Source organism: Procambarus clarkii, chromosome 55 (genome assembly GCF_040958095.1).
Source record: "Procambarus clarkii isolate CNS0578487 chromosome 55, FALCON_Pclarkii_2.0, whole genome shotgun sequence".
Taxonomy (NCBI): Eukaryota; Metazoa; Arthropoda; class Malacostraca; order Decapoda; family Cambaridae; genus Procambarus; species Procambarus clarkii.
Window position 1 is genome coordinate 10,341,431 of NC_091204.1, and position 11,616 is coordinate 10,353,046.

Sequence of the window (11,616 nt, forward strand, 5' to 3'; positions counted from 1 at the left end):
CGCATACAAGTAGACCTAGCTGATAGACATGAGAAATTCTCCAGACGGAGACTATAACTATATTTACCATGTGGTAGATCATTTCAGCAAATATCATATTGTGTTTCATTTAAAACTAAAACTGCCAAGGAAGTTGCCTTAATGCTGGAGGAGCGCGTTTTAGCATATTTAGGACTCTCGAGTATTTTCCATTCAGACAGTGGCAAAGAGTTTGTAAACCTAATGCTGAAATGTCTTTTTGATCAGTTGGGGGGGGGGGATACATTTTTATTTGACTGGAAGACACTGTCACTTCCAGTCCAGCTGGTGATGATGTGCTAGAGGTCGCTAGTGATGATGTGCTAGAGGTCGCTAGTGATGATGTGCTAGAGGTCGCTAGTGATGATGTGCTAGAGGCCTGGTGATGATGTGCTAGAGGCAGCTAGTGATGATGTGCTAGAGGTCGCTGGTGATGATGTGCTAGAGGTCGCTAGTGATGATGTGCTAGAGGTCGCTAGTGATGATGTGCTAGAGGTCGCTGTGATGATGTGCTAGAGGTCGCTAGTGATGATGTGCTAGAGGTCACTGGTGATGATGTGCTAGAGGTCGCTAGTGATGATGTGCTAGAGGTCCACTGGTGATGATGTGCTAGAGGCGCTAGTGATGATGTGCTAGAGGTCGCTGGTGATGATGTGCTAGAGGTCGCTGTGATGATGTGCTAGAGGTCGCTAGTGATGATGTGCTAGAGGTCGCTAGTGATGATGTGCTAGAGGTCGCTAGTGATGATGTGCTAGAGGTCGCTAGTGATGATGTGCTAGAGGTCACTGGTGATGATGTGCTAGAGGTCGCTAGTGATGATGTGCTAGAGGTCGCTAGTGATGATGTGCTAGAGGTCACTGGTGATGATGTGCTAGAGGTCGCTAGTGATGATGTGCTAGAGGCCACTGGTGATGATGTGCTAGAGGTCACTGGTGATGATGTGCTAGAGGTCGCTAGTGATGATGTGCTAGAGGTCGCTAGTGATGATGTGCTAGAGGTCACTGGTGATGATGTGCTAGAGGTCGCTAGTGATGATGTGCTAGAGGCCACTGGTGATGATGTGCTAGAGGCAGCTAGTGATGATGTGCTAGAGGTCACTGGTGATGATGTGCTAGAGGTCGCTAGTGATGATGTGCTAGAGGCCACTGGTGATGATGTGCTAGAGGTAGCTAGTGATGATGTGCTAGAGGTCACTGGTGATGATGTGCTAGAGGTCGCTAGTGATGATGTGCTAGAGGTCACTGGTGATGATGTGCTAGAGGTCACTGGTGATGATGTGCTAGAGGTCGCTAGTGATAATGTGCTAGAGGCCACTGGTGATGATGTGCTAGAGGTCGTTGGTGATGATGTGCTAGAGGTCGCTAGTGATGATGTGCTAGAGGTCACTGGTGATGATGTGCTAGAGGTCGCTAGTGATGATGTGCTAGAGGTCGCTGGTGATGATGTGCTAGAGGTCGCTGGTGATGATGTGCTAGAGGTCGCTAGTGATGATGTGCTAGAGGTCGCTGGTGATGATGTGCTAGAGGTCACTGGTGATGATGTGCTAGAGGTCGCTAGTGATGATGTGCTAGAGGTCACTGGTGATGATGTGCTAGAGGTCGCTAGTGATGATGTGCTAGAGGCCACTGGTGATGATGTGCTAGAGGTCACTGGTGATGATGTGCTAGAGGTCGCTAGTGATAATGTGCTAGAGGCCACTGGTGATGATGTGCAAGAGGTCGTTGGTGATGATGTGCTAGAGGTCGCTAGTGATGATGTGCTAGAGGTCACTGGTGATGATGTGCTAGAGGTCACTGGTGATGATGTGCTAGAGGCCACTGGTGATGATGTGCTAGAGGTCACTGGTGATGATGTGCTAGAGGTCGCTAGTGATGATGTGCTAGAGGTCGCTAGTGATGATGTGCTAGAGGTCACTGGTGATGATGTGCTAGAGGTCGCTAGTGATGATGTGCTAGAGGCCACTGGTGATGATGTGCTAGAGGCAGCTAGTGATGATGTGCTAGAGGTCACTGGTGATGATGTGCTAGAGGTCGCTAGTGATGATGTGCTAGAGGCCACTGGTGATGATGTGCTAGAGGTAGCTAGTGATGATGTGCTAGAGGTCACTGGTGATGATGTGCTAGAGGTCGCTAGTGATGATGTGCTAGAGGTCACTGGTGATGATGTGCTAGAGGTCACTGGTGATGATGAGCTAGAGGTCGCTAGTGATAATGTGCTAGAGGCCACTGGTGATGATGTGCTAGAGGTCGTTGGTGATGATGTGCTAGAGGTCGCTAGTGATGATGTGCTAGAGGTCACTGGTGATGATGTGCTAGAGGTCGCTAGTGATGATGTGCTAGAGGTCGCTGGTGATGATGTGCTAGAGGTCGCTGGTGATGATGTGCTAGAGGTCGCTAGTGATGATGTGCTAGAGGTCGCTGGTGATGATGTGCTAGAGGTCACTGGTGATGATGTGCTAGAGGTCGCTAGTGACTGATGTGCTAGAGGTCACTGGTGATGATGTGCTAGAGGTCGCTAGTGATGATGTGCTAGAGGCCACTGGTGATGATGTGCTAGAGGTCACTGGTGATGATGTGCTAGAGGTCGCTAGTGATGATGTGCTAGAGGTCACTGGTGATGATGTGCTAGAGGTCGCTAGTGATGATGTGCTAGAGGTCACTGGTGATGATGTGCTAGAGGTCGCTAGTGATGATGTGCTAGAGGTCACTGGTGATGATGTGCTAGAGGTCGCTAGTGATGATGTGCTAGAGGTCACTGGTGATGATGTGCTAGAGGTCGCTAGTGATGATGTGCTAGAGGTCACTGGTGATGATGTGCTAGAGGTCGCTAGTGATGATGTGCTAGAGGTCACTGGTGATGATGTGCTAGAGGTCGCTAGTGATAATGTGCTAGAGGCCACTGGTGATGATGTGCTAGAGGTCGTTGGTGATGATGTGCTAGAGGTCGCTAGTGATGATGTGCTAGAGGTCACTGGTGATGATGTGCTAGAGGTCACTGGTGATGATGTGCTAGAGGTCGCTAGTGATGAAGTGCTAGAGGTCGCTGGTGATGATGTGCTAGAGGTCGCTGGTGATGATGTGCTAGAGGTCGCTAGTGATGAAGTGCTAGAGGTCGCTGGTGATGATGTGCTAGAGGTCACTGGTGATGATGTGCTAGAGGTCGCTAGTGATGATGTGCTAGAGGTCACTGGTGATGATGTGCTAGAGGTCGCTAGTGATGATGTGCTAGAGGCCACTGGTGATGATGTGCTAGAGGTCACTGGTGATGATGTGCTAGAGGTCGCTAGTGATGATGTGCTAGAGGTCACTGGTGATGATGTGCTAGAGGTCGCTAGTGATGATGTGCTAGAGGTCACTGGTGATGATGTGCTAGAGGTCGCTAGTGATGATGTGCTAGAGGCCACTGGTGATGATGTGCTAGAGGTCGCTAGTGATGATGTGCTAGAGGCAGCTGGTGAGGAATAAACTGCACCAATCACTGCCACTCCTCATACCAATGCAATAATACGGAGATTAATAGCTGTGCTTCACATTCGACAATGTTAAATTATTTAACAGATGACGAGATCATAAACATTGGAATAAATGAAAATCTCTCTGACCTTCATATAAAGGCTGCATGTGACCTCATCAAACAAAATATGCCAAGCGTAGAAGGCCTTCATGACCCAGTGTTGCAGCGGGACCTCTCCTGGCCAGCTATATTAGGTGAATTTATTCAAATAATTCAAGTTGATGGTTGTCACTGGGTCACCGTTTCTAACACTGGAGAAACGGGACAAATTAACATATACGACACCAGGCATAAATTGCCATACAAATCTACTGATGTTTTCTTGTGTGCTCTTGCTAATTGCCAGGATGGGACTCAAGTATGAGCGTGGTGTATGCTGTGGCGTTTGCTGCATCACTGGCAAATGGTGAAGATCCGGTGAACCTCATATATGATGTGCAGAATATGAGACAACATCTACAAGAGAACTTCAAAGGAAAGTGTCTCACCGCATTCCCTGCAGCTCAGACACTGAGAAGAAAACGAATCATCCGGTCATGCTCGATGGAAGTGTACTGCATTTGCAGAAAGCCAAATGATTTGAAGCTGATGGTATGCTGTGACCGTTGCAATATTTGGCACCATGGATCATGTGTAGGTGTTACAGAATGTAATGATGATTCGTGGATTTGTTTCTTGTGCGCTAGCAAGTTGTGAATTATAATTTAAAATATTTAATTAATACATTATTATTATTATTATTATTATTATTATTATTATTATTATTATTATTATTATAACCTTACCAAATGCTTTGCTGAATCAAATAATGAAATTACTTTCAATGTGTTACAATAGCATAATTAAGTGCTGCAAGTGTCAGGTCTTTTATATAGTCGGTATTTGTTATATTCTGTACTCTTTTTATGTTATTTAAATTTCAAATAGAAATAGTTTTTAAAGTATGTATCTTAATAAATTTGAACCTTATATTATTTAACATCAACAAATTATATTTCGAATGTTAAAACTAATTTCAATCAATTAAAGGATGTATCCTTTAATGTTAAAAGGTGTTCAAACTGAAATATATATATAACACTGTACGGTACAGTTGTGTTTAATTATGTTTTGCGATTCCTTTGGAAAAGTTATTTGTGCACCAAGTACTACTAGGTCATTATGAGATATGCTGAATGTTGTCAATATACCATCTGAATACGCTTCACTTTGCGTTAATCATTGAACGTCCTAATGATTAAGGTCCCCAAAAGGACTTAATCAGACCTCAGTGGATATTTTTACTCTCTCTCTCTCACACACTCACTCACTCACTCACTCACTCACTCACTCACTCACTCACTCTCTAGCTCTCTCTCTCTCTCTCTCTCTCTCTCTCTCTCTCGGCACCTCCTTATGTGTTGTATGTGGGTGCTGAAGTTCAGTCTCTTGTCTATGTATAGGTGAAGGAACTTTTCATAATTGTTATTGCTAATGTTTACTTGTAATACTGGGTATACATCCGGTGTTCTTACCCTCGACCGCGGAGAGGGTAAGCCGCGGTCGTATGGTCTGAAAGCCACAAATATTTACAATGGGGGGGGGGATAACATTTCCTCTTCAAGCACGCGCACACAAATGAACTATGTTACTTAACTGGAAGCACTCGTACAACATAATTTACACGATTTCTCAGGATTATTATACTTCTTACCAGTATATATACAGTATAGTACCTAGGAGGTTCTCTTCAATGATATCTAAGATAATTAGAAGAACCCAAGAAAACTACTGTGGAAATGTGCAGGACAAACATATCAATTGTGACACTAGCTCTCCACATATGTCATTTGCTTAATTTAGAAACTGTACTTATGGTCGATCTCGAACCCATGTTGTTGATGTGACGATGCGTTATGAATTTTGTGGCTAGCTCCTCAAGAGCTAGCTTAGATAAATAAATTGTGTGTTCAGTCCCTGAACCCATTATGTGATAAATTAACTAAACTAAAAATATAATATGGCGACGAAACCTGAACTGCATAATGTAAATAGGAGACTAACCAGAAGAAGATATAGGTGAAGAATAACACCAGGTGTTTTATTACTAACATTCTTAAGCACAACTGGCAAATACTTCGTCCGGTGATTTGTTTGGCTTGAGTTTAATACATGTTTAATAACAATAAAACAGAGAATGACTGAGACAATTCTTAGGTTCAAACACTTTACCACCAAGAGCTTAATACAAAAATTCAAGTGTTGAACGATTTTTATTTGAATTGTTCTGCCGGAAAGATATTTAGAGAAGTTTTTTATTGATTATGTATGTGCTGTTTAGAAGCAGCACATCTGGATGGTCTCTCTCTCTCTCTCGAGTCCTGCTGCCAGATTGGGTTAAAAAAGCAGTCCCCGTGGCATAGTGGTAAAGCACTCGTTTGTATCTACCGGGGAGAATTGACCAGGTGCCAATCCTTAACAGTAGCCTAGCTCTGTTCACCCAGCAGTGAATGGGTACATGGTTTGGAGGGTTGTATTCCAGGGTCAAAATTAGGATTATGGACATGCCCGAAACGCTATGCGTGGTAGTGACTTTACAAGAATGTAAGAACTCTTGTATATATAAATAAAATACATAAATAAAAAGTAGCAAATTAGGCTAGTTAGTTTTGACTGCTCTCATAAATCAACTCATTATAGACGTTGGGCTACAATGTTAAAGTCACTGATTGATTTGTTATCCACATATAAATGTAATATGTGTAAATGACAGCTGCGTCAAACAGCCTGGTGGACCAAACTACAAACCGGAGGAGACCTGGTCATCGGGGGTAATTACACGGACCCCTTGAGTGACGTGATGAATATGGGGGGCACAGTAAACTAAGACTCACAGGATGAGTATGTGGTTCAAAATATATATAAAAAAATATATATATACAATATATGACAAAAATTTTAAAGTATATTTTATGTTTCTGAATTTCTCATAATATATAATATATAAGGCTTATACTTAAGTTAAGAGCTGCACTTGTAGATGACATTCCCCGGTTTGGCACCTTCTTTTGAAAATTACTTGCTTGTGGCTGACATATATAATATGACTGTGTCAGCCATAATTCACCTAGACATCGATCCTGCGTCATATGATGATAGAGTGCAATTACGGTAATATTGCAACTTTATAGGAAATCGTTAAATCATAAATATATCTTGGTTCTTATATTTGAAATATTGTTACATTCAACGTTTGAAAACAAAGTTTATATCTGTATTTTTAATAAAATATAAAACATTAATGTTTATCAACTCATCTCAGTTAGTTTAGCTCATTTATTATGCACCCCATACCCATCTTGTGGGCGGTAGTGGAAAGGGTTACAGAGGCACATAATGGGCTGAGGGACTGACGTGCTTATCTCTGAAGCTAGACACAGATATAATGAAATAATCAATGATGGAGTCAGAGTCTGTCTCCTGTGGATTCTTTCCCATATTGCATGATAGAACTGAGGAGTTAGCCAAGACTTTTGCTCGTAAAGAGGGAATTGATTACCGACTTGGACTGCCTTTGAGCAGCCTGAGGGCAGCAATATCCCAGGAACATCAACTAAATTTCGGAGACTTGAGGCAAAGTAAAATTCACACCAGTTACTCCCTCTATCATCATTCTATTATGTAGGAAGTACCGCACGTCTATGTGTCATCCAATAATGTTAGCAGACATCTAGATGTTACCACTGCTAGGATTAGGCTCGGCTACAAGTACCTCTGGGAGTTTGTAACATCTGCTGATGTAGATTTGACTATATGTAAACTCTGTCAGCAGAACTATTCGCATACTTTGTGTCATTATATAATGGAATGTGAAAAAATTGCGGAATTTAGAGATAACACTATCAAAAGTGTCCCAGAAATGTGTAAGTACTTCATTCATAATGATGTGCTGCCCGAAATCTTAGCGAAGTAGCCAAAATTTGCTTACTGTAGGTAATGCATGCACATGACTGTAAAGCTGTCGCCCAGTTGGGTGGGTGTGGAGCACATGACTGTAAAGCTGCCGCCCAGTTGGGTGGGTGTGGAGCACATGACTGTAAAGCTGCCACCCAGTTGGGTGGATGTGGAGCACATGACTGTGAAGCTGCCGCCCAGTTGGGTGGGTGTGCAGCAAGACTAGTAACTGTGCGACTCCTCATAGATGCAAAGTGCCTTGTATAGTGACTGTTGTGAGCCTCTTGTTGAATCACTTGTGACACAAAAGATTACTGATGTGTGTATTTGTGTGGGTGATTAAATATGCATGTGTATTGTGACGATAATCTCTTTCAAGAGAGATTGAGCTTGCTCTTCTCTACAGGAGTTACATATTTTACACAAGAATAAGATGCTGCCTTCAAGATACGTCTCCCAGTAGCACAAAACGTTTTTACCAGGAGGCAAAACGTATCCAAGACTCACCCCCTACTCCACTCCCTCCACGCCGGCTCGTCATCAACCAGCCAACTACCCTTCCCAGCCTGCCTGCTCCTGATTGGTCACTCGCCGACTGCACACCTGCACACTGCAACTCAGCGCCCTCTACCTGAGTAGAGGGCGCTGAGGTGGTCTGGGCTTGGTCCAGCCATTGAAGTCAGAATATCCTTGTGCTCTCAAGCAGTGAACAACTAACTGATATACGCTGTGTATCTGCTGGATGCTTCGCAGCTAGCGCTAATATTCTCAGCACCTGATTATTTTTCACCTTTAACTTTATTATTATTGTAGAGTAACTTCATCCCTATTATTCATTTATGTTATATTGTTTTTGGACTTGTTCTTTTGCACTGTACATTGCCAAGGGATTGTCTTTGTTTATATTTTGTTTTCTATGTTCATTAAAGTTTCATTGTTCATACTTTGTGTTTTGCGTGTCTTCCCTTACTTTACCACAGACAAACAGGCAAGCAGTCTATCTTTTTTTTTTGTAAGTGTGACTAGGCATTGGCACCTGCCATTGGAGGACTGCCGAACATCTACACTCCAACACTTTCCCGTCACAGTATGTATATATGTATATGTATGTATATGTACATGTAAGCATATGTATGTGTACATGTATATATAACATTAATAATTTTGTAACTAGCGTCAAAAGATTGTTATTTGCTTAGCTAAACGAACTAGAGGGTTCAGGTCCTGAACCGATTATGTGCCTCTGTAATCCTTTACACCACCGCCCACGGGATGGGTATGGAGTGCATAATAAAGAAAGAAAATGAATGGACCGAACCCCACAATTCATTTAGCTAAGCAAGTTACAATCTTGATGAGCTAGTTACAAAATTCACTATAAGTCGTCACATCATATATGGGTTAGAGATCGACCACAAGTAGTGCATTACATAACTTATCAGTATTGTGCAGCCTGTGGTCCCCGCCTGGCTGGATACTGATACCTAGGTAGTTTTCGTGTGTCCGGACACCGGCGATAGGGTGGTATTATTTATTTATCTTAAGAGATATATATATTTAAATGTTGTTACATTAACGGCTACATCTTCCTTTCTTCTGACATATAGATTTTTAAGGTTAATTAAAATATATGGAAACTAATTATACAATTTATTGGCCGGTGTGCATGGCTTCACACTCTCAGAGCTAGCCATCAAGTAACTATCAAAACGCATATATCTTCGTTTTCACTTCAGTTATATTTATGACAAAGGATTTTAAATGTAGCCCATATTTCTACCATTCTGATGACATAAACTTTCGTTAATTATAATATCTAGATCAAACTAACATTGATTTTCAAAAGATTGTATATTTTTCATCAATGGAGAGCATCAGCCAAGAAGCCTTCTTTAAAATATGAATATCTTTCCTCACCCAATAAGATCTAATCTCTGAATAAAACGCGAAAAACGACTTGATTGTAACCTATCCACCGCTGCCCATTGGATGGGGGAGAGGGGGTTATGTGTAGGATAAACATATCAATTGTGAAACTAGCCCTCCATATATGTCAGTTGCTTAAATTATAAACTGTACTTGTGGCCGGTCTCGAGCCCATTGTTGATGTGACAATGTGCATTGACTTTTATAACTAGCTTATCAAGATTATAACTTGCTTGGCTATATGAATTGTGGGGCTCAGTCCCTGAGCCCATTATATGCCTCTGTAACACTCCACTATCGCTCATAGGATGGGTATGGGGTGCATAGTAAATGAACTAAACTAAACTCTGCCTTTTTTATAACATATACAATTATAAGCTTTATTTGTGAATCTCACTTAATTAAACAATATATCACAGAGCCTGTAGGGTTCGGTGAGATGAGCGAAGAGACATTGGAGATTTTACATAAGTACAGTACATGGTAGTTTAAGTAGCGAACGCATGTCAACGAATAACAAGTATATATAACAAAACTATTGTCCTATGAAGTCGATTTAACTTCCAAACATATATTTTTTAATTAATGTTAAATGTTTTCTGGCTAGTTATGTTAGATTTTATTAAAAATACGTATTCTACTTGTTAACATTATTATTTAAATTTGTGGTAATTTGTGCAGAGAAGTGCGACAACTGGATATGCCAACAAACACTTTCCAAACAACAATATATCTTGGATAAGTCGCTCCACAACATTGACGCTTGGACAGTCGACTTCCTTTGATGCTACTTATTTACTTATTTTATAATGAAATTATATTAGTTTGGAGTAAATATGTTTTCTCATGTTCTGCATTCAGCACCCACATTATAGTGAGTAAATATACCATATTACTTCATTACTTAAATAATGCTAGGAGGGTTTGAGTAGCTTTGGGTCTTTAGTGGACAGAATCTCCAATAGATGGGGCGAGAATCGCCTCATCTCTCTAGCCCGAGCAAGAGTCGAAACTTAATTTAAAATTGATATATCTTTGTCCTCCAACATGATATAACTCATTTGGTGCAATCACAATAATGTTCATATTTCGGTTTTTCTGGAGGCATATAAGATTTTAGGCTTTATTAGCGTATCTTTGGTAATTATATACATTATATCGGCAAGTGCGTAGGCGTCTACATTCCATGACCGAAAAGCTACTGAACGCCACTATAAAAACATATATATCTTCACTTGAGCTTTACATATGTCTATTGTAATGTATTTAAAATGAAGCTCATATTTCTATCTTGCATAAGACATATAAAACATTTGTATTTATTAAGTATTTACGTGAAATAAACTGATCTGAGAGAGAGTTGCTCTGTCGTTCAGTCTGTACGGGGTCGGAGCGCCGTAATTTTTAAAATACATGTATCTTCATTAGAACTATAAATATGTCTATAGTAAAGTGTTTAAAGTGAAGCTTATATGTCTGCCTTTCTTGAGACATATAAAACATATATGTTTATTGACGAATTCACGTGAAATAATCATTGTTCTGAGAGAGAGTTGCTCGGTCGATCGATCTGTCCGAAGTCGGAGCTCGGCTATTATAAAAGTACAAGTATCTTCGCTTTAAATTTAAATATGCCCATGGTAAGGTATTTAGAATGAAGCTTATATTTCTATCTTTCTTGTGACATATAAAACTCTTACGTTTATTAAGGAATCTGCGTGAAATAGGCATGGTTCTGAGATGAATGCTGTGGTTTTCGAGCTCGACGAGCGATGAAAACTGCCACTTTTATACAACTACAAATATCTTCGGTTTTACTTAAAATATTTGTCTGGTAGAGGTTTTACATATAGATCGCGTTTCTGTCTTTCTTCTGACTAATAAATAATTTTGGTTTAATAAGTTATCAAGATGTTTTCAACAATATTCTTTCGACTTTCGTCTTTTCCAACTTGGGCGACCATTTTGAAAACGCGATACTTGGGTTAACCCATCCTATAGTTGGGTCAGTTTCCATTATGGTTCGGAACATAGCAGCTAGGAGAGCTGTGGAGGACCCTAGCAGAAGTGGTGAAGCACCGTAGTTGCTCAAGGAAAACTTCATGGTAGCAGCCTGGAGTAGCTGCAGAGGATCCTAGTAGTTAAACCCGGAAGAACCTGAAGAGATCAGGGTAGTGAACTTCCAGATGTGGAAAGGAGGTTCTAAATGATTACTTGTAGGGAGGT